Raw genomic sequence first — 24,658 nt, 5'->3', positions numbered from 1 at the left:
CCACAGGTTACACTTGGAATTTTTTTATTTATGAAGGCAAGCAATCCGTTTGCTCAGGCCATGGATTGAGCTATGACTCAGTTATGTCCCTCATGGATTTTGCCCTTCTTGGCAAGGGGTACCACCTCTACACTGACAGTTTTTACACAAGCCCCATGCTCTATTTGGATCTCCTGAAGAAGGAGACTCTTGCTTGTGGTACCATCCGTACCAACCGGAAGGGGTATCCAAAAACAAAAATCAATGATCTCACCAGGCAGGCAAAGAGAGGAACCATCCGCTGGCACAGACGTGGACAACTTCTTTTTGTAAAGTGGATGGACACAAGGGAGGTTGTGGTGTGCTCCACAATGCACAAGGCATATGATGGTGACACAGTGATGAGGAGAGTAAAAAATCAGGAGGGGGTTTGGAATAAAGTGAATGTTCCAGTTCCTGCAGCGGTCAAGGATTACAACAGGCACATGGGTGGAGTTGATTTGTCGGACACCTTGATTTCATATCACAATGCCTTACACAAGACAGTCAAGTGGTACGAGACATTATTTTACCATTTCATTGACATTGGGATTGTAAATAGTTTTATTTTACATCAGCAAATATCAAAAACAAATGCACAAGAGGCTCTAACTCAGAAACTCTTTAGAGAGAAACTGATGTCGGAGCTTGTGGCCTTTTCAGGGGACACCACCCAGGATGAGTCTGCTGCAGGACCCTCAGGTGAAACAAAACAATGCCTGCCAGCATTTTACAGCGATGACAGTTCAGCTGGCAGGCGAAAATGTGCCATGTGCAAAAGGTCTGGCAACCCTGTGAAGACACCAGTGTACTGCACAAAGTGCGATGTGCCATTGTGCGTTGTGCCCAAAAGAAACTGTTTTTACAAATGGCACAATATGGGGCACCACAAAAACCTGTAAATATTTGTACCAAAAAATGTAAGTAGACATTGTAAATAGTTTTGAGTTGATTGTATTTTTCATAAAATTTGTTTTGCTAATCATTCAATTGTTGTGTTTTATTTTTGGAAAACATGTTTATAAAACTTTTGTAACATAGGTACCTAAATACAATTCATTATATTGAATTCAGAGGTTTCTAGTGTAAAAAGGCTAAAAAAGCATGTAAAAAAGCATGTAGAAAAGCTAAAATAACATTTGGAGAGGCTAAAAGGACATTTGGAGAGGATATGTCAGGGTCATGCAATTATTATTTTCACTAAGGTATGTAGATCTGAACCTAAATTAATTATGTTGTCACCATAAAATACAGATCATTTATTTTTGCAATATAGCTTGTTTTTCCCTATTGGAAGGTTTTGGAGAAGTTTTGGGCACATTTGGAGAGGCCGATATGGACTGTTGTTACTCCAACTTGTATAACTCCAGATCAGTATGGGTGATCATCAAAAAAATTTGGTATGGTGGTAGTAAACAACTTTGGCCACAGACATGATGTGTTGGCAATGTTATACCAGACCTATATTCATACTTACATTTACATTTTCAGCATTTAGCAGACGCTTTTATCCAAAGCGACTTACATTACAGTATACAGTGTGAGCAATTGAGGGTTAAGGGCCTTGCTCAAGAGCCCAACAGCAGCAACCTAGCAGTGGTGGGGCTTGAACCAGCAACCTTCTGGTTACTAGTCCAGTACCTTAACCACTAGGCTACTGCCTGCTTGCCCATACTTATGCATATTTATGCATACTTATACTCACTAAAACTTTGGACTAAAACAAAAAATGTAAAAATCGTTTTTATCATCATTGCAACATGGTAAAATATCATTATGACCTTTAGCAGTTTCTACTGATACTTTATGGGGTTTTCAGTCACATTAAACCATAAATTTCCTAATATCATATGTACTTTGTGAATAAACATCATTAAAATTTGGGTATGCCCTTCAGACGGAAAATGCACAAAAATAGACTGGACAGCCAAGGGGTTAATCAACTGAGTAATCTCAAAAAACATCAGCGCATTCACATTTTACAGAAATGATGCTCACAGTGTTGGAGCTGCTTTGCTTATTTTTCAGCACTTAGACACAAGTCTGACTCATCAGATTGTACCAAACAAGCTAAAATATAAAAATATAAAATATAGTGAGTGAGTGAGTGTTGGGGAGAAATGGTTATCAATGAATGAATTATACTGTGTAATTAATAGGTAATTAATTACACAGTAAACATGAATAAGTAAACAGTAATAATAAAAGTATAAATCTTTAGGTTAAACTATTACTGGGAAATAATGTGATTATCTATAGTGGAGTGAATGGTGGGTAGAAGCAGGAGGTTTAGAGCCTGATGTAAGTGAATGCTATCAATTAATAGTGGAAGTGAATTGAAAATAAAAGGTATTGGATCGGCTAGCATATATTGGTCTTAGTGATGCTGTGCTTGATTGGTTTTCTTCATACATTTCTAGACATGTACAGTATGTTCACATTAACTCCTGTTACTCCTGGACAGTGATAGCTCAGTGGTTAAGGTACTGGACTAGTAAACAAAAGGTTGCCGGTTTAAGCCCCGCCACCACCAAGTTGCCACTGTTGGGTCCCTGAGCAAGGCCCTTAACCCTCAATTGCTCATTGTGTTCAGCTCATTGTGTAAGTCGCTTTGGATAAAAGCGTCTGCTAAATGCTGAAAATGTAAATGTTACTAGTGGTGTCCCTCAGGGCTCTGTCTTGAGGTCTATACTGTTTTTAATTTACCTGCTTCCCATTGGACGTATCTTTAGAAAATACAACATTCAATTTTATTGTAATGCGAACGACACCGAACTATACCTGTCCACTGTGCTCACGGCTACTCTTCCTACTCCATCTCTCTCTGATTGTCTAATAGAATTAAGAACATGGTTCTCTTACAATTTTCTCAAATTAAATGCTGATAAAACTAAAATTCCTCTTATAGGTAGAAAATCTCCTCTCTCTAAATCTAACAAATTCTCAGTGATGATGAAGAACTCAGTCGTTTCTCCTTCCACTCACAATCTTTCATTTTCACGATCTGCTTATTTCCATTTACGTAACATAAATCGTCTACATCCATTCCTTTCTCCTAGAAGTGCTGATGTTCTTGTTCATGCCCTGGTCACATCTCGATTTGATTATTGTAACTCTCTCCTTTTTGGTCTACCTCATATTGCAGCTAGAGCTTTTAGCTACTCTGCCCCACGTCTCTGGAACTCTCTCCCTCCTGACATTCACACCATTGATTAAATTCCTAGTTTCAAAACATGCCCTAAAACGTATTTCTGTAAACTCGCCTACCCTTAATCTGTGTCGTTAATTATGTACGGATGTTTTGTATTGTAAGGTGTCCTTAAGAGTTTTCAAAGGCGCCCATAAATATATATATATATATAAATATATGTTGGCACAGATATTACTTACAGTGTATCACAAAAGTGAGTACACCCCTCACATTTCTGCAGATATTTAAGTATATCTTTTCATGGGACAACACTGACAAAATGACACTTTGACACAATGAAAAGTAATCTGTGTGCAGCTTATATAACAGTGTAAATTTATTCTTCCCTCAAAATAACTCAATATACAGCCATTAATGTCTAAACCACCGGCAACAAAAGTGAGTACACCCCTTAGTGAAAGTTCCTGAAGTGTCAATATTTTGTGTGGCCACCATTATTTCCCAGAACTGCCTTAACTCTCCTGGGCATGGAGTTTACCAGAGCTTCACAGGTTGCCACTGGAATGCTTTTCCACTCCTCCATGACGACATCACGGAGCTGGCGGATATTCGAGACTTTGCGCTCCTCCACCTTCCGCTTGAGGATGCCCCAAAGATGTTCTATTGGGTTTAGGTCTGGAGACATGCTTGGCCAGTCCATCACCTTTACCCTCAGCCTCTTCAATAAAGCAGTGGTCGTCTTAGAGGTGTGTTTGGGGTCATTATCATGCTGGAACACTGCCCTGCGACCCAGTTTCCGGAGGGAGGGGATCATGCTCTGCTTCAGTATTTCACAGTACATATTGGAGTTCATGTGTCCCTCAATGAAATGTAACTCCCCAACACCTGCTGCACTCATGCAGCCCCAGACCATGGCATTCCCACCACCATGCTTGACTGTAGGCATGACACACTTATCTTTGTACTCCTCACCTGATTGCCGCCACACATGCTTGAGACCATCTGAACCAAACAAATTAATCTTGGTCTCATCAGACCATAGGACATGGTTCCAGTAATCCATGTCCTTTGTTGACATGTCTTCAGCAAACTGTTTGCGGGCTTTCTTGTGTAGAGACTTCAGAAGAGGCTTCCTTCTGGGGTGACAGCCATGCAGACCAATTTGATGTAGTGTGCGGCGTATGGTCTGAGCACTGACAGGCTGACCCCCCACCTTTTCAATCTCTGCAGCAATGCTGACAGCACTCCTGCGCCTATCTTTCAAAGACAGCAGTTGGATGTGATGCTGAGCACGTGCACTCAGCTTCTTTGAACGACCAACGCGAGGTCTGTTCTGAGTGGACCCTGCTCTTTTAAAACGCTGGATGATCTTGGCCACTGTGCTGCAGCTCAGTTTTAGGGTGTTGGCAATCTTCTTGTAGCCTTGGCCATCTTCATGTAGCGCAACAATTCGTCTTTTGAGATCCTCAGAGAGTTCTTTGCCATGAGGTGACCAGTATGAGAGAGTGTGAGAGCTGTACTACTAAATTGAACACACCTGCTCCCTATGCACACCTGAGACCTAGTAACACTAACAAATCACATGACATTTTGGAGGGAAAATGACAAGCAGTGCTCAATTTGGACATTTAGGGGTGTAGTCTCTTAGGGGTGTACTCACTTTTGTTGCCGGTGGTTTAGACATTAATGGCTGTATATTGAGTTATTTTGAGGGAAGAATAAATTTACACTGTTATATAAGCTGCACACAGACTACTTTTCATTGTGTCAAAGTGAGTAAACTGACATTGTTCAGCTCACGTATGGCACTAAGGTAAAATATATTTGGTATAATAAGAACATCAACATTTTTCATGGTTTTGTTTTCATTGGTTAAAAAAGTCTCCATATAGATATTATATCATTAATTACACTTAGCACTGATTGCTAAGTGCAGTTCATGCCTGTTATTGAGGATATCGACATTTTCCTCAGGCATGTTGTTACATTTTAACAAAAAGCATCCATTTTTTGCTGAGATAACAATTACTACACTTTGCATTGTAATTGTACTGGAATTCTGGGGTCAGCTATCAGTGATATCATAATATATCAATTATTACACTTAGCATTGATTGCTTTAATTATTTTTTAATTAAGTACAAGTAAAATTACTTGTCTAAAAATCTACTCAAGTAAAAAGTAACTAATTTAAAATGTACTCAGAGTAAAGGTTACTTATTACTTTACTTACTTAATACCAAACTTTTGAAGCATAATCTGTCACTCTGTTTATATCATTGCACACCTGGACATTTAATGCCAAAACACTTTTTTTATTATTATTGACATTGTGTATATATTTATTTCTACCAACATTGTACTGCAATACATACTTATTATTATTCTTATGCACCTTTAGCCTATTTAATTATTAATTTTTAACTGAGTCTTTTATTTACTTTTTTCTATTGTACCCTGAGCTGTTGTAATACTTGACTTTCCCTCTGGGATTAATAAATTGATCTATCTATCTATCTATCTATCTATCTATCTATCTATCTATCTATCTATCTATCTATCTATCTATCTATCTATCTATCTATCTATCTATCTATCTATCTATCTATCTACTTTTTTAACAGCGGTGGTGGGGGGGGTGTCTCCTGTGCAATGCAAAGTGGATATATCTTACAATATTTGTTTTTAATTAAGATATAACAGAAAAAAAACATGTTGATTCAACATTTAAAACATTTAGGGATGTGTAATGTGTTATTTTAGTACAGACAATCCCATAATACTTTTTCAAACTGTCTAACCACTGAAGCTGGCATTAATTGTGGATTCTATAGACCAGCCTTCTTTTCATCACCAACAAATACCAAACAACATCATACTGCAAATCTCAGAACTCAACACAAGTCAAGGTAGTAGTTTAAAAGTGACAGTAAGTCTGTGTCTGTTTCTGTTGTTTATTTGTGTTTGTGTGTAAACTGTGATTGAATTAAACCTACATCTCTCTGATGGTCTGACTGATAAGCTGTCTGTTCTGACCTGCTGCTTAAGCCTGACTAGCTCAGTCGGTAGCGCGCAGGCCCGGAGTGGCTAATCGGGAGATTCGGGAGGATTCCCGATTGGCCGGCTCATGTGAATCCCGAGTTTGGGCCGGTTGGATGGGAAAAATAATTTTGACATTTATCTGTCACCAGAGCTGGACTGGGAACAAAACTTTTTTCTTGACCAGCCCACTACAAGCACATCCACATCCACATCACATCCCCACACACAATACAAAGTCTACAATATTTCTTAAAATTTACAGTTTCTTAAATGGTTCTATTGGATTTCGATTTTCGATTGGATCATGACTCATTAAATCGCAAGAAATAAACCTTTAACACTGGTAAATATGCTTTTTTCGCACTTTTATTCACACGTGATTCACGTTTGTTCCAAATTAGTGCATTGCTCCGATGAGCAAAGAAATAAATCGCATGTGTAAATACTTTAATATGTTGACAAGTGAAATTAACCATGTGATCTATGCACATAATCACTCTACAACATGTCCTGAACAACTGTATTTTCCTTTCTGTATTATAGAGGACAAGATAGTGTTTACTTTTTCTGAGGATCAGAGACTAATGGTACCATCTCAAATTATATCCACCTCCCTATGTAGTGCACTATGTTGGACATGACATAATAGAACTTTCACAAAAATAGTCCTTAAAACGGCTTGTTTAAAGCCCCTGATATCCAACAGTAGCTTAGATAACTACTTATTAATCATTCAGTGACTGTTAAAAGAAATGTTTTGTACTGTTAGGAAGTACCCTAAGTAGAGCATAGGCGACATTTGAGATGGGCCCACAGTCTCTTCTTAAACTGCGTTACTAACGAAGCAGAGGCTCTGGACACTAACTATATTTTTTCTGCCCTTTGGCTATGCTGTAGTTCCTCACTGCCAAACAGGTTGTCTCCATCTCGCACTCATTCACTATTTTTTTGAACACCTGTTGTTGTGATTGCGGTTTATCCTGGGGGAGGGACATTTCTGTGATTGGCCAATGGACATGCAGTGAGGACACTGTGGTGGGCCAATGCATACTTCAGGATTATTATTCAGGAATATTTAAAACAGAATTTATTTTTCACTCTCTCAGCGGCCCACATACAGAGCGGCCCACCGGGAAAACTCCCGACCCTCCCGATCCCTGTCTGTCACTTATCTAATCTTCTTCTTTCATTCATTCTCCATTCATCTGACAGCGCAGCCCCTACATCGCAGCAGTAGATTAGATCTGTTCTACCATCTGATGGTATCTCCCCTCCCAAATGTTTAAGCTGGTTTGGCCCACGAGGCGTCTTTTCTGGAGCGCCGGTAAAAGTAATTATAGCAACAGAATAAGCGCTATCAGTCAGTGGATTTTGTAGAACCCAATACACACCATTAATCACAAATATCCAGTTTCAAGCTGAAAATAATAAACATAATTTGAAGTGTAATATATTAAACAGCCTAACTCATTAATGGAATGTTTTTGACGCTACTGTACTGATGATCCCGAGGAGGCCATGACTACTGAAGGGACAGGTAGAGGATAGTCTAACAGAGTTATTTAAACTAAGATAGTTATTTGTAATGTAAAACTGTAAAGTAGAGAATATATGTACATGATATATGTTAAATTGTTCAGACATTCAGAAATATGTCAGCACGATAGCTTAATTTATTTTAACAAATGAAGACAAATAACCTAAATCACTATCAATTTTACACCATCACAATATAGGCTAAAAAAAAATAAATTAAAAAAAAACTTTAAGCATGTTATGTTATTCAGCAAAATAGGCTAACCCTTTATGAAATGGGTTTTTTTTTAGCCTCAGAGCCAGTCTGATCCTGCTGGTGAACCGAGTAGGCATAGAGAGGCCAGAACTACAGAGACGAGTAGAGAGGATAAAAATGAACTAAAAAACTATTTTATGTAACAAGTTGCACACAGAACAGATGTGATGGATAGATTCTAAATGATACCCAGTACCCAGATATTAGGAATGCTGAAAATACATTAAAATCAGCCCAAATGATATAGGTAAACAGGACCCCTTGGAGGCCTTCATGTTAATGTACACAGAGAAGGAAATTCTCATGTCTATAGACAATGACACCGTTAAAGTTACAGAAACCAGTGCACTGCTTAGGAGGCTTTTGATGCTGTAGGTAGCCTACTAAATATGTGTGTAATGAAGCTATTTAAGAGTTTAGTGTAAACCTAACAATATAGTACCTCTTTTTTTTATTTCAACTTATTGCTCCTGCACAAATGTAAATACGTTTTCATCTTTATCACATTTTTTTACCTTTTAAATCTTTATCTGATTTAATTAAACATGTTTAAGTGAAGTGCTTTCTGTTAACTAACCAACATAATACCTGAACGTATACCCAATAAAAAGGCATTGAAAGAGCTAGCTGCTGTTTTATTTATTCAAATTCCTCCTGCATGGAAAAAGTGGGCCGGGTTTGGGCATAAAACTCCTGGGCTGAAAAAGGGGCCCACTCCGGCCCTGGTAGCGCATGAGACTCTTAATCTCAGGGTCGTGGGTTCCAGCCCCATGTTGGGCGAGTATCTTCATTTAACATCTACAGAAACCAAAAGAACGTTTTTCCACTTTGTATAGCCGGTCTCCGGTGACTTATCAGGTGGATATTTGTGCTTGTAGGACTGGCTTGTTTTTCTTTTCTACAATGTAAGTTCAGACCTTCAGGTTCATGTTATTTGAGATCTCTACATAGATTTCTTCCTCATGTACAGAAAGACGCAGTTCAGTTTGAGAAGCTCACAGCGGGAGAGCGAGTGAGTCTGCGTGTTCAAATGAATCAAATGAGTTGATTCTTTAATCCGGTTCTTTAAGTTGAACGACAGGAATAGACTCGAAAGAGTCTATTCACTAAGTTGATGGTACTCAGCAATGAGCAATTTGAAGCTGAGGGAGTCGATTCTTTTTGATGAAGTCAACATTTTATAGTAAAAAGCGTCGGATCACTATCGTTAGGTGTCATTTAAAAATGAATTGCGGGTCAATACAGAGACAAACCATCTCATCTAATACAAAATAGAATAAATAATGTATAACAGTTTGATGATGCATCATACATACAGCCCTAGTCAAAATATCCTATATCCTACATAACCTACAGTATATATCCTATATATCCTATATCCTATTCTCAAACTTTTTAGACCAAGTACCACCCATTATCAAACCAAAACTTCCAAGTACCACCTATATTTCTCATCACAGAACCACATATGGCACACATTAATTAGGTGTGTGTGTGTGTGTGTATATATATTAGTGATGGGAATTATGGCTTTTTGAAGGGTGCCGGATATTTTGGCTCGGTTCCTTTTAAAGAGCCGTTCAACAAAATGTCTCTTCGTTCTTCGGGAGGCACTAAACTTCGGCAGGTGTTAAACTATAAGACTTAACTCTGTGCAGTTATTAATAGTGGGGCGTTTTGTTGTGATTTTGATACTTGGGTGGCAATGTTTAGCAAAAGAATAGTTAAAATGTACTGCCTAAATCTACATTATTTTAGAATTATATGAATCCCATCAGTTTAAAAAATCTGAGATGTTAAAGTCTAAAGTTGTGTGTGTGTGTGTATTTTTCTTTTTCAGCTTTATTTATTTAGCAAATGGCAAGTTTCATTTGGGAGCCGGTGTGAGTTTCAAGGTTTAGAAACATTAGCACTTTCAGGATGGTAGCGTTCAGCGCATGTGCAGTACAACAGAGCGCTTGTGGGGTGTAGACCACAACTGTTTGTGCTAGTAGTGTAAACCAAGCATATCACCATTCAGGAAGGTATATCAGTGCCAAAATACGAGCCAGTTTGTTTAGTAGAACTTTATAAGCCAACAGCAGCGAATAAACCTAAGAGTCACCTTAGATTACATGTCAGTTCCGGAAGCCTTCCGCATATACATAGCGGCTCCCTGATGCCCGCAAGTCAGATAAAATCTCCCGGAATCTAAAATAAGCGGCCAAGAACGCACACACACACACACACACACGCAGGCGACACAGACTTTTTCCCGATTGCATATTAAATCCGTTATCTGATATACAATCTAGTGCACTATGCAAGAAACACAAATCATCATCTAGTTATTCTTTCTAGTGCACTCTGTAGTGAACATGAATGCGTTATCTAATACACTATCTAGTCCACTATGTAGGAAACATAAATCCGTGATCTAATATACAATCTAGTGCACTGTGTAGGGAACATAAATTCATATCTAAAATACTATCTAGTGCACTATGTAGGGAACATAAATCCGTTATCTGATATACAATTTAGTGCACTATGTAGGGAACCTAAATCTGTTAACTAATACGCTACCTAAAGCATTATGTAAGAAACAAAAGTCTATTATCTAGTACACTATTTAGTGCACTAAGTAAAAAACATAACTTCTTTTTTAATATACAATCTAGTGCACTATGTAGGGATTATAAATCAATTATCTTTCACACTATCTGGTGCACTATGTAGTACACATTAATGTGTTTGTGATGCGAACTGTTAGTTTAGTAGCTCAGTTACCAGCTCCTAAAAGTTCTGTTATCACCCATATACTTTGCTGTGTGCGAGAGGGTTTTTAGCTTTTTTTGTAGCTCCCTGAAATGAGTTTTTGCAACTTGGGATGTCTGACATGTTAACTTCCATCTATCCATCCAGCTCAAATACCATAAACACTACATAAAACATGTGGAGTTAATGGTGTAATTATTAACCTTTGTGCTCAATTCTTCATTACAAAACATTTCTTTTGTGGTTCCATGGTGTAATGGTTAGCACTCTGGACTCTGAATCCAGCAATCTGAGTTCAAATCTCGGTGGAACCTGGCTTTATTTAGGTAAAAACACAGTTATCAATGATGAGAAGACAATAGTGTTCCACATATGACTGCTCTATGCCAAATTAGAACACAAAGTGGCAAGTCATTGTTTACAGCGCCATCTACCGACCTACTGCGTCTTGAACTTACTGCAATTTTTCAACAGTGGAACTTTTTGTTGTGATTTTGATACTTGGGTGGCAATGTTTAACTAAAATTACTTTTATTTAGTGTTTAAAACATCTAAATTACCTCATTTTTTTCAATTGATTTCAGTCAATTATATCAATCACCTAAGTTTAAATCACTTGAGATGTTCAAGTCTGAAGTTGTGTATTTTTGCTTTATTTACTTAGCAAATGGTGAATCATTACGTTTAGTTTTCATGGTGTCAGGGTTCCATGGTGTAATGGTTAGCACTCTGGACTCTGAATCCAGTGATCCGAGTTCAAATCTCGGTGGAACCTGGTTTTATTTAGGTAAAAACACTGTTATCAATGCTGAGTAGAGAATAGTGTTCCACATATGACTGCTATATGCCGAATTGTAGTACCAAAAGACAAAACATTGTTTACAGCGCCATCTACCGGCCAACTGGGTCCTAAACTTAACTCAGTGCAGTTTTCCAACAGTGGCATATGTAGCCGTGATATTTTTGCACTTTAATATTTTTTTATAATTTTTATTTCATTTCTTTATATGTGAAGATAAATGTTGGGTTATGTAATGAACTCCCTCAAAGCTTTATACGGAAAAAAAAGTGCGTTCTTATTTCATTTAATTGTAAAGGTTTATTTTTTTTGGGTTCCCCCTTTTCCTGTTTCACGTGGGGCACTAGTTAGCGCGACACCACACCTGAAAGCTCCGTGTTTTCCCGGGCATTTCACAGTCTCATGGTGAATGCTGAACGGGTAAGATGCGATTCACTCTCTCTTTTGTAAATATCCCTCTTTTAGAGTATTAAAGCTCTATAAACCGTAGTAATTTGCCAAGTAAGGATGTTATAACATCAGAGTGAAGCTGTATCGCTGTTTTCGCTAAAGTTACAGCTTAGATGGCATTTTTAAACCCAGCATTTATGCTCATGAGTTTCCACTTTGTGCAGGAGAGGGAGAGAGAGGGTGTGAGAGAGGGTGAGAGAGGGTGAGAGAGAGAGGGAGAGAGAGGGTGTGCCTACGTGTGTGTGTGCATGTGCTAACTCTGCCCCATGTATTGTGTTCAGCAATAAACATTGAAGACCGACTTCCTGTCGTGGTGTGGCCATTATTCGACGTGAGACCCGTTCACATGTGCTACATAAAACTGGTGCCGTGACCCGGATCCTCCCGATCAGCCGCCGCCGATCGCCGTGGGTGAAGCAGTGCAACACCAGAGGTCAAGTTGGAGGCTAGTGAATCCACCCAGTTATTTTTTTATTATTATTTTTTTCTCTCTTGAAGTCAGTAGAGACTGTTAGTTACACAAATATACTACACATTTATTTTCTGTACTGTTTTTATTTTCATTATTGTTTTACTATCTAACGTCATTAGTGCAGAGTACTATGGCGTCACATCAATGTCAAAACTATCGCGCGCAACTTTTAACATTTCGCGTGTGTAAATATCCCTCTCGCGAGCACAAAAAGAGGAATTGCGTGCACACTGATCATAAAATCGCTCTCAAACTGTCTTTTTCACTCTCGAATGTTGTTTTTCTGCTCGATTTCATTGTTGTGCGCGCGCGCGAAAGCAAATTACGCTCGGCTGCTCTTTCTGCGCGAGAGAAGATTTTGCGCTCGCGTTTTCAAAGAGGCGGTTTTGACAGTTTGGGGGCGGAGTCAGGGCCGTCTCTATCAGCGAATGCTATTGGCTCTATGCATGCAAGCTCTGTGACGTGTTTCCGTTTAGCCTTAGTCGGACAGTCTAGCTTCTGTTTTGTGAGAACCCCCAGCAAAGTTCTAAACACAACATGTCGTATAGCGGTGAATATGTAGAGTTTGGGTTTTCAAACACAAGATCGAGGTGGATCGGAACATTCTCAGGGTTCATGTTGAACGCTGCATTCGACGGGTAAAAGAGCATAAGTTGTTCGACACGGTGATCGCTATGTCCATTTCTGTTTACTGTGTTTTACCTGCATGTGAACTATCGGACTGGACCACTTGACAAGGCATGAAGCTAAACACTCGCCTTTATCTGCAATTTTCTTTTTTTAATAACGTGTACATTTAAATATTGTAAATATATATTATAGTTTATACTCTATTTCTGTGTTAAACAAAAGCATAAAAACCAACAAAAGCCTCTTTATTATGTAAACATCTTTTATATCTACACTCTTTGATTATTTTATCAGTTCTACAATTACAGACTGTAGTTCATCTGTTTCTCTCTATACTGTGTTAGCCTCCTTTCTGTTCTTAATAATCAGGACCCCCACAGAGCAGGTATTATTTAGGTGGTGGATGATTCTCAGCACTGCCGTGACACTGCCATGGTGGTGGTGTGTTAGTGTGTGTTGTGCTGGTATGAGTGGATCAGATACAGCAGCGCTGCTGGAGTTTTATAATATCATGTCCACTTACTGTCCACTTTATTAGACACTTCTACCTAGTTGGTCCACCTTCGCTCATCTATTGCTGCTGTTTGAGTTGGTCATCTTCTAGACCTTCATCAGTGGTCACAGGACGCTGCCCACCGGGCGCTGTATTTATCGTCTTATTTACTCATACCAGCACAACACACACTAACACACCACCACCATGTCAGTGTCACTGCAGTGCTGAGAATGATCCACCACCTAAATAATACCTGCTCTGTGGGGGTCCTGATTATTAAGAACAGGGTGAAAGGGGGGCTAACAATGCATGCAAAGAAACAGATTACAGTCAGTAATTGTAGAACTACAAAGTGCTTCTATATGGTAAGTGGAGCTGATAAAATGGACAGTGAGTGTAGAAACAAGGAGGTGGTTTTAATGTTATGGCTGATCAGTGATAGATGGATGGATGGATCGATATCAGAAGAAACAATAAATGAGCTGGTGTTTCAATACTTGTCCATATTTAGTGTGTAAAACAGTTTATCTCCACCTTTGCCGTTTCTCATGTTTTGTGAATCTGGCAGTTGTTTAGCATTCATTTCATGATGAATAGACCACTTGAATGGTGTTAAAGACTTGAAATAAATCTAATTTAACTTTAAATGAAAGTCAGTTTTTTCTCTTTTGTAACATGATACAAGGTTTTGAATTGAACAGCATATTGCTGCCAGCTTGACACTGATAAATTCTGTAATGATTATGTCTTGATAACCTGCCGTAAGAAACATAAAAAAAAAAAAAAAAATCAAGTTTATCCTCACATTTACTACAAAAATGTTTTTTTTGGAGAAAGACATGTTAATACTGTAACATCAAATTAATTAAATGACATGAAAATTTAAAGGTCTGACATAACATTTGATAATAAATAAAAGATAACTCATTAATATATTGGCAAACAAAACTTTTTACACTTAATGAAAAGATTGAGGGTAAATTGGTAATATATTCAGTCAGATATGTTAAGTTTGTTTTATTAGGAATTTAAAGTCATGTTTTACACTTTGGTTACATTCATGACAGAAACGGTAGTTACTCACTACACAAGATTCATCAGTTCAATTCATCAATATCAATTAATTATCAATTAATTAATAAATATAAATTATATTAATATAATAAATAACTAATATCAAACAGTCATGGACAATTTAGTGTCTCCAATTCACCTCACTTACACACTTCTGGACTGTGGGAGGAAACACGGAGGAGCACCCGGAGGAAACCCACATGGATACAGGGAGAACATGCAAACTCCACACAGAAAGAACCCAGACCGCTCCACCTGGGAACTGAACACACACACATACATTATATATATATATATATACCTGACACTGTGCAAGGAGAAGATGCATCAAAATGAAATTGTAATGGTAATGCTTCAAAGCTAACTAAAACATAAATCTCAATACTGGTCTGTCAAGCTAGATGTAGTGTTTGTCTAGTCTAGCAAAACAACCACTAACCAGTTTACAACTAGCCTACCTGCATGGTTATAAGGAAATGCTTGCAAACGTACTTACCTTCATATTTGTCAATGTAGCTGGTGTTGTACATTTAAAATCGTTCACCGTCAGACGAGGTTAATCTTGAAGACAACAAGTGTAAAAGAGAGAGCCACGATATCTGCTTGTTGACAACCGGCGTCTGAATACCGGAAGTTGATCTGTCCCGTACACGAGAACCCGGAAGTAAGGCGTGCATAGAGACGGCCCTGACTCCGCCCCCAAACTGTCAAAACCGCCCCTTTGAAAACTCGAGCGCAAAATCTTCTCTCGCGCAGAAAGAGCAGCCGAGCGTAATTTGCTTTCGCGCGCGCGCACAACAATGAAATCGAGCAGAAAAACAACATTCGAGAGTGAAAAAGACAGTTTGAGAGCGATTTTATGATCAGTGTGCACGCAATTCCTCTTTTTGTGCTCGCGAGAGGGATATTTACACACGCGAAATGTTAAAAGTTGCGCGCGATAGTTTTGACATTGATGTGACGCCATAAGTACACCAAATTTATAACATGGCATCTAATGAGAGGAGGGGTTTTGATATGTGTACACCAATTATAGGAAGAGGCAGAGGCCTAACTAGTATAACTGAAAGAGCTAAAAATACTACCAGAGTGCTAAATTATGGTGACTTACCTGATCTGGAATGTACTGTTAATAATGACCCTGCTAGGCCTATGTCTTCTACCCCTTCTGCTAGTGTTGAAAACAATACTCAGCAATTACTTGAGCTGGTTGGTGAACTAGGTAGTCAAATAGGTGACACCATAGTCAATAGGTTGTTATCTATGCAGAGTCCCGTGATTCAAAACAAACCAGAACCTAGAGTTGACTCTTCTAACACCACTCTTGACTTATCCAGACTTAATGTAGTTGTTAAGTCAGATGCTAGAGAACCACCCATATTCCGTGGGGATGGGACTGACAAGTACAATGTACAAGAATGGGTAGAGATGATGGAAGTGTACTTACATAAGAGGGACTACACAGATGCCCAACAGGTAGATGAGGTTTTGAATCACCTCTTAGGCAGAGCCAAAAGCATTGTAAAGGTAGGGCTGAGAAATAGCTATACCTCTAATGCAAATATCAGAGCTGAGACAATTTATGATGTTTTGAGACGCTATTTTAGCGAGAGCCCTGAGACATGTTTACCACTGGCTGACTTCTATGCCACAAAAGCCAGTCCAAAAGAGAGCCCTGTAGACTACTGGGTCCGCCTAAATGTCGCAGCCGAGACTGCTGACAGCCATTTGAAAAGACGGGGGAGCAAGATGGACAATATGAACTCAGAAGTTGCAGTGATGTTCATCAGGAATTGTCCTGACCCTGAGCTGCGCAGTGTATTCAGGTGCAAGCCCATCAGCAAATGGTCAGTTATGGAAATTCAAGAAGCGATTGATGATCATCAAAGAGAGAGTCACTCTAGAAAAATGTCAAGTCTGCCTAGCACAGCCTGTGCATTAAAAGTAGCAACAGCAGTCACACAAAATTCATCAGGTACTGACCATGTCGAGTGTTTAGCTGTAAATGCAGTAACATGTAACCCAAGTCGTCCTGCTAAACCAAATTACACTACGGCAGATTCTGGAACTCTGGAGCGTGTACTTAGCATGCTGGAGAGAGTTTTAGAGCGTACCGGCCAGCCCATCACCGCAGTAGGCAAGCCCCAAGCAGCACCGTGGGTACGTTCCTCCCCTTGTCGTGTTTGTGGTGACAATTCACATTCAACTCGTTCACATTGCATGAAAGCCAGGCGATGTTTGACCTGTCTAGAAGTTGGACACCAAAAGCGGGAATGCACCAAGCCCATCATACCTGTCACCCAACCAAACAGTGGCCTGGATCAGGGAAACTGATGTGCTCACATTCTGGAGGGGACAGTGTGAGTAAAAATGTTCAAACCCTCAACCTTGAAGACATGATATCAGTGTTTGAAGAAGAATACAAGTCCAATGCAAGCAACAAAACAATTGTATTCCAAAACGTAATGAACATAGAAAAGGCAGACAGTTTGTTTTACGCTGATGTGTTAGTGAATGACAAAGTGCTCTTACAAGCCTTGTTAGATAGCGGTTCCATGGCATGTACCATGAGTGAGGAAGCCGAACAGGAGTTGTTGAAAGCGACAGTGGTTCCAGAGCTTGGAGAAACACCCACAGATATTACACTTGTTGGTTGCGGAGGTGTTAAAGTCCAGCCCAAGTGCATATACCAGCTGAAGATGAAAGTTTACGGCTATACTGTCAGTGTACCCACGTTGGTTGTCCCTGGACAGAAAGACCAGCTCATTCTTGGTACAAATGTCATAAAGTATATCATTGGTCAACTCAAACAAAGCCCCGTATATTGGCGTGTCATGAATATGCCAGAAGCTGCCAATGAGTTGGACATAGAGCTGTTTTTGAACATGCTGTCCGGTGTAACCAGGTGGAAAGGTGACACAATCCCTGATGTGATAGGCACTGTCAAGTTAGTCCAAGCAGTCACACTGCTCCCAAAGCATGAGCATCTTGTGTGGGGAAAACTACCCACAAATGCCCCTGTCTCTGCAGGAAGCACCATACTGGTTGAGACTCCTAAATCTTCGACTCACAAAAAAGATATAATCGTTGGGAGAGTTGTAACTTCCATGAGTGGTGATAGATGGGTCCCAGTGCGGATTTTAAACCCATGTGATCGCTCTGTGATGCTAAAGAGAAACACTAAAATAGCCGATGTATATCCATGTGTAGCCCTGGAAGATCTTGATGCAAGTCATGAGCTACAACCAGAGAACAATGTGAAGGCACATAACCAGACGGTGCGTACAACCACAGCGAGTGATGTCTCTGTCCCCAGTCTCCAGGACAGATTAGAGAAGCTTGGGTTAGGTGATTTGGATCTTGAATCATATGAAGTGTCTCCCTACTGGAAGGAACAGTTGTTTCAGCTAATTCTGAAGCATGAGGATGTGTTCTCCAGACACAAGCTGGACTGTGGGAGGGCCAAAGATTTTGTTCACCGCATCCACCTGTCAGATGCTCGTCCCTTTAGACTTCCATTTCGGCGCGTCCCACCAGCCCAGTATCAGAAGTTAAGACAAGTACTGTCAGAGATGGAGGAGAGAGAGATTATTCGCAAATCCTGCAGTGAATGGGCATCCCCTCTCGTGCTAGTGTGGAAAAAGAATGGAGATTTGCGTGTCTGTGTAGACTATCGCTGGTTAACATCGCCAACTTCTATACAGAAAATGTGTATGATGATAATCACAAAATCTTAGCTTAATCCAGATGTGCCAGATGCAGCTATTGAATTAGTAGGCTGCTCAATCCACCAGAGAGACAGAAACAAAGACTCCGGTAAGAGTCACAGAGAGGGCGTGTGCTTCTATATAATACCTGGTGCTGTGTCTATTCCAACATCACTAGAGGATACAAAGCAGAGCAAAGATCTTCAAACAGCTAACAGCGTCTCGCTGGCAGAGGATCTAAATAATTTCTTTGCCCGCTTTGAGGCACAAGGGATGGATCCAGCTGCTGTAACCACACCAGCTACCAGTGAGCACTCTCTTACTGTACAGACGAACCCTTAGATCTGTGAATGTCAGAAAGGCTGCAGGGCCTGATGGGATCCCAGGAACAGAACTCAGAGACTGTGCCCACCAGTAAAATCTTCAGCATGTCCATGAAAACCTCACTCCCTTAAACATCAAAGGAGAAAAAGTGGAAAGAGTCTCCAGCTTCAAGTTTCTGGGAAGCCACATCATAGAGGACCTCACTTGGACCACAAACACCACCTGAAAACACTCAGGAAAACCAACCTGAACATGGAGCTTTTGGTGGCATTCTACCACTGCTCTGTGGAGAGCATACTGACCTACTGCATTAATGCATGGTCTCAAATAGGACGGAGATCTCGGATCATTAAAATAACACGAAACTGCTGCATTTCTGGTGCAATAACAACCAAATTCAGTTTAGGAGCCGCTCATTTCTGCAGATCTTCACTGAAAGTGTGCAGACTCTCTAATGGTTTTTGTGCTGCCATGCAGCTGCTTGAATGGAGTTAGTGTAGAATTATGTACAAAGATCTAAAGAGTGTAGATAAAGAGTGTAGATGAACCGGCTGGTTAGCTCAGTTGGTTAGAGCATGGTGCTAATAATGCCAAGGTCGTGGGTTCGATCCCCATATGGGTCACACCCACTTTTGGACTTAAACTAACAAACAAGTGATCCTTCTCTAACTACCAGATCCTATTAACCTGGGCTTCAGACGTTGTCTCTGACAAGTGTGAGATCTTTTTACTGCCCCTCTCATTCAGGTCAGAAACATGCCATTATTTCAATTTACCAAACTTAATTGCCCTTCTGTAAAAGTTAGCAAGTCATGTGACTCATGTGTACTGTCCAATGAAACATCTCTGCATGTGTCTCTGTGGCGCAATCGGTTAGCGCGTTCGGCTGTTAACCGAAAGGTTGGTGGTTCGAGCCCACCCAGGGACGAGTGTCTTTTATTGCACAACCTGCCTGTTGATGAAACGGATGTGAGACACAACAACAATGTGTAATCACACAGAATAGTGAAAATAAGTAACTGAAAACATCCAGTAAACAACAGTCCTACAAGCACAAATATCCACCTGATAAGTCACTGGAGACCGGCTGTCCAAAGTGGAAGAACGTTCTTTTGGTTTCCGTAGATGTTAAATGAAGATACTCGCTCAACGTGGGACTCGAACCCACGACCCTGAGATTAAGAGTCTCATGCTCTACCAACTGAGCTAGCCGGGCTTAAGCAGCATGTTAGAACAGACAGCTCATCGGTCAGACCATCAGAGAGATGTAGGTTTAATTCACTAACATCACGACCAGATTAAGAACTAATTCACGGTTTACAAACAAACACAATTCAGAATAAGTAACAGAAACAGACACAGACTTACTGTCACTTTTAAACTACTACCTTGACTTGTGTTGAGTTATGAGATTTGCAGTATGATGTTGTTTGGTGTTTGTTAGTGATGAATAGAAGGCTGGTCTATAGAATTTACAATTAATGCCAACTTCAGTGGTTATACAGTTTAAAAAAGTTTTATAAGATGGGCTGTCCTAAAATGACACATAACACATCCCTAAATGCGAGGGTTGGTGGATTTTGTTTCTTCTCTTGATGGAGTGCTGAAAGAGCACACTGAGAATGCCACTGTGTTTAAGGGAACTTCAAAAACTGTGCAGAATGAGCTACTGGACTGTATGTTGTCTGTTCTGAAGGAACATATAATCAAAGAAGCCCAGGGCAGCGATTTTCTTTCAATCCAGGCAGATGAGACAATGGATATTGCCACGCAGTGCCAGCTTGTTCTTGTACTACGCTATATTGATGCTAAAAACAATGTGCAGGAAAGATTTTTTGAGTTCATCCCTTTGCAGTCGGCCACTGCTGATTCCATTGCTACAGCCCTAAAAGAACGTCTTGCAGCTATCCTGCCTGAGGATCAAAAGGGTAAGCTCATCTGCCAGGCATATGATGGAGCCAGCGTGATGAGGGGTGCCACTGCAGGTGTTCAGAAGAAGATACAAGACATGTACCCAAATGCACACTACATCCACTGCTACGCACATCAGCTCAATCTGATAATGCAGCAGGCTACTTCTCACATAACCAAAGTGAGAATTTTTTTTTCTAACCTTGGTGGATTTGCCAGCTTTTTTTCCAGATCACCCAAGCGCACAAGTATTCTTGATAAAGTTGTGGCGCACAGACTACCAGCATCCAGCAATATCAGATGGAACTTTCACAGCCGTACCATCAATACTGTGTTTGAACACAGAGAGGACCTCATTCGCTGTTTTGAAAGCATACGAGACTCTGGTGACTTTGACCCCATTACTGTCAGAGAGGCAGGTGCGTTTGCCATGCTACTGGAGGATCAGGATTTTAAGTTCTTTCTGCAGCTTTTCCACCATATCATGCCTCATGTGGACCTCCTCTATTCCAAACTCCAGAAGAAGGTCATAGATTCAGTTTGTATCAAGGAGAGCATTCAGCAGTTCCAGCAGGACATTCAAAAGATCAGGTAATAGTTGTACATTTTCCTCTTTTGTTTATTAGTATTATTGTTATTATTATTTTTATTGTAATTTTTTTCCTTTGCAGAAATTCTCTCCATTCCATGGTTAAACAAAGCAGTGAAGGTAGCGGTCAGCCAGTAAAGAAGCGTCGGACACTGAGTGTAGAAGACCATGAAAGGATTGCTGCAGAGGTGAGTTGTGGAAGTCACAGTCCAATTAGATTTGTTTAGAGCTGTTTCTATGCTATGCATGAATGATCAGTGTATGTTGGTGTAATGCTTGTCAGCAATATATGTTATTATTCTTGCTGTACTGCAATATATGGGTAATATGGAATAAAACAAATTCTCATAACATTTGGTTCCTGAATTTTCTATAAACCTGTTCCACAAAAATTCTGTTCCAAAAATGCTTGAAAATGGCAGCAAACTCATTTCTATGACTTGATCTATGACTAAATTTGAACAGTGATAGAAAAATAACTATTTAGATGTGAAATAAATAAATTATGATCACCATAATTTTCATGTTTATCCTTCTCTAGGTCTGTAATATCATACTGGGACAACAAGTATTTTCAGAGACTGTCACTCTCCTGAAGATCCTCATCACCACACCCATGACCACAGCAGAAGCTGAAAGGTGCTTGTCAACCTTGAAAAGAATTAAAACTATTCTGAGAAACTCTATGACCCAGGACAGGCTGAATGCATTGGCCATGCTGTCAATAGAGAAGAGACTAGTGACTGAGATTACTGACTTTAACCATAATGTCATTGAGAAATTTGCAAGACAGAAGGAAAGGTGTTCAAATAGTGCTATTTTTAAAGGCTAGTTTTTTTATTGTTTTGTTTTTAATTTGTTGTTTTGTTTGCACCCCCTCAAATTTTTTAGCACCAGCCGCCACTGCTTTTGGTGTTACAATTCGGCATAGAGCAGTCATATGTGGAACACTATTCTCTACTCAGCATTGATAACAGTGTTTTTACCTAAATAAAGCCAGGTTCCACCGAGATTTGAACTCGGATCACTGGATTCAAAGTCCAGAGTGCTAACCATTACACCATGGAACCACACAGTGAGATCTTACTTAAGCCCAAAAGTTAATAACTAGTCATTTAAGAACAAGTTGGCTGTTAGATGGCGCTGTAAACAATGATTAGCGATTATATTTTGGGATGGAGCAGTCACATGTGGAACACTATAACACTACTAGTGCTATTATGATATTCAAGCTGGATGAATGGATGGAAATTAACATGTCATTTAAGGTGACTCTAAACTAGCACAAGCAATTGTGATGCTCTGTTCTACTGCACATGCGCTGAATGCTACCATCCTGAAACTGCTAATGTTTCAGTATGGCCAGTGATAGCTCAGTGGTTAAAGTACTGGACTAGTAAGCAGAAGGTTGCCGGTTCAAGCCCCGCCACCACCAAGTTGCCACTGTTGGGTCCCTGAGCAAGGCCCTTAACCCTCAATTGCTCATTGTGTAAGTCGCTTTGGATAAAAGCGTCTGCTAAATGCTGAAAATGTAAAATGTAAAATGTAAATGTAATGTTTCTCAATCTTGGACCTCACACCGGGCCCCAAATAAAAGCAGTAAGGTCCCACCGAGATTTGAACTCGGATCGCTGGATTCAGAGTCCAGAGTGCTAACCATTACACCATGGAACCCTGACACCAAGAAAACTAAACGTAATGATTAGCCATTTGCTAAGTAAATAAAGAAAAGCTACACAACTTCAGACTTTACTTTTACATCTCAAGTGATTTAAACTTACGTGATTGATATAATTGATTGAAATCAATTAAACAAACTGAGGTAATTTAGAAGTTTTAAACACAAAATAAAAGTAATTTTAGTTAAACATTGCCACCCAGGTATCAAAATCACAACAAAACGTTCCACTGTTGGAAAATTGCACCAAGTTCAGGACTCAGTTGGCCGGTAGATGGCGCTGTAAACCCACTTTAGGACTTAAACTAACAAACAAGTGATCCTTCTCTAACTAGCAGGTCCCATTGACCTGTGCTTCAAACGTTGTCTCTGACAAGTGTGAGGTCGTTTTAATGCCCCTCTCATTCAGGTCAGAAACATGTGATTATTTTTATTTGCCAAACTTAATTGCCCTGCTGTAAAAGTTAGCAAGTCATGTGACCCGTGTGTACCGTCCAATGAAACAGCTGGGCCTGCGTCTCTGTGGCGCAATCGGTTAGCGCGTTCGGCTGTTAACCTGAAGGTTGGTGGTTCGAGACGACCCAGCTAACACAGAACGTTCCCGTAACGTTAGATTTTGGTTCCCCTATGGTTATTTTTAGGGAACCATCCCATAACGTTATGATAACGTTCTATTTTCGTTAAAAACGAAACGTTCCGGGAACTATGAAACCTAACGTTCTCTCATGGTTTTATGAAAACTAACAGAGAACGTTATCTAAAAGTTCCCTTAAGGTTTTCTTTCTTATGTGTATAAAGTAACGTTCCAGTAATGTTCCCAGAAGGTTTCTAAGTTAACCCAGCTAGCACAATCATCTGACCCATGTTGAACAGCGTCACCATAGCAACAGTGTGATGCGAGCCGTTGAAAATGAGGACTCGTTCGTTCGTGTGAGGTAAATAAACATTTAATCTTAACAACTTTTTACTTAGTAAAATGTAAGGAGAAAGTCTATTAATGAGTTTTGAATTAAGATAGAGAGCAATTTGGAAATGGAAACTGTTAGGTAATGTTATCTAGTGAGTTTCAGGTTAACTGGTAGTCTGAACTGAAACACTTCAGGTAACGTTAGCTAAAAGGCTAACAGTTTCTAGCATTAGACAACAGCTGCTAAATAATTGAAGCTCATTGAATACTGTAGATAACGTTAACTTAAAAGCTACAATAAGCAACAAGAACAACAACAATAATAGTAATACAATAATAAGCAACAGACGACCTACCATCTCTGACTACATCCACAAGGTGGACCAACAAAGCAGGTGTGTATAATATAAGAGTGGACAGTGAGTGGACACGGTATTTGAAAACTCCAGCAGCGATGCTGTGTCTGATCCACTCATACCAGCACAACACACACTAACACACCACCACCATGTCAGTGTCACTGCAGTGCTGAGAATGATCCACCACCTAAATAATACCTGCTCTGAGGTGGTCATGTGGAGGTCCTGACTATTGAAGAACAGGGTAAAAGGGGGTAACAAAGTATGCAGAGTAACTGATGGACGACAGTGGAACTGTAGAGCTACAAAGTGCTTCTATAGATAGATAACTTTATTAATCCCATAGGGAAAGTCAGTAAATGGTTAGTAAACTATATGGTTAGTGGAGCTGATAGAAAAAGAGTATACATACAAGGAGGTTTAATGTTATGGCTGATCATATATAGTTTTATAACCCAAAGGTTGTCCCTTGTATTTTTTGTAGATATTCAAGTGTCCACTA

General features: G+C 39.8%; 6 non-coding genes across 6 annotated transcripts; 3 read left to right on the top strand and 3 right to left on the bottom strand.

The window, feature by feature from the left end:
• The first annotated feature begins 11,002 nt into the window (after positions 1–11,002).
• trnaq-cug (transfer RNA glutamine (anticodon CUG)) lies at positions 11,003–11,074 on the top strand. The gene has a single exon. It is a non-coding gene; the product is annotated as a tRNA-Gln (tRNA).
• Positions 11,075–11,463: 389 nt separating this feature from the next.
• On the top strand, positions 11,464–11,535 carry trnaq-cug (transfer RNA glutamine (anticodon CUG)). Its single transcript has one exon. It is a non-coding gene; the product is annotated as a tRNA-Gln (tRNA).
• An 8,031-nt stretch (positions 11,536–19,566) lies between these two features.
• Positions 19,567–19,640, top strand: trnan-guu (transfer RNA asparagine (anticodon GUU)). The gene has a single exon. It is a non-coding gene; the product is annotated as a tRNA-Asn (tRNA).
• Positions 19,641–19,855: 215 nt separating this feature from the next.
• Positions 19,856–19,928, bottom strand: trnak-cuu (transfer RNA lysine (anticodon CUU)). Its single transcript has one exon. It is a non-coding gene; the product is annotated as a tRNA-Lys (tRNA).
• A 2,282-nt stretch (positions 19,929–22,210) lies between these two features.
• Positions 22,211–22,282, bottom strand: trnaq-uug (transfer RNA glutamine (anticodon UUG)). Its single transcript has one exon. It is a non-coding gene; the product is annotated as a tRNA-Gln (tRNA).
• Positions 22,283–22,814: 532 nt separating this feature from the next.
• Positions 22,815–22,886, bottom strand: trnaq-cug (transfer RNA glutamine (anticodon CUG)). Its single transcript has one exon. It is a non-coding gene; the product is annotated as a tRNA-Gln (tRNA).
• Between the last annotated feature and the right edge of the window lie 1,772 nt (positions 22,887–24,658).

This window comes from Trichomycterus rosablanca, chromosome 14, assembly GCF_030014385.1.
Source record: "Trichomycterus rosablanca isolate fTriRos1 chromosome 14, fTriRos1.hap1, whole genome shotgun sequence".
Lineage (NCBI taxonomy): Eukaryota > Metazoa > Chordata > Actinopteri > Siluriformes > Trichomycteridae > Trichomycterus > Trichomycterus rosablanca.
This window is presented reverse-complemented; position numbering and strand designations above follow the sequence as displayed.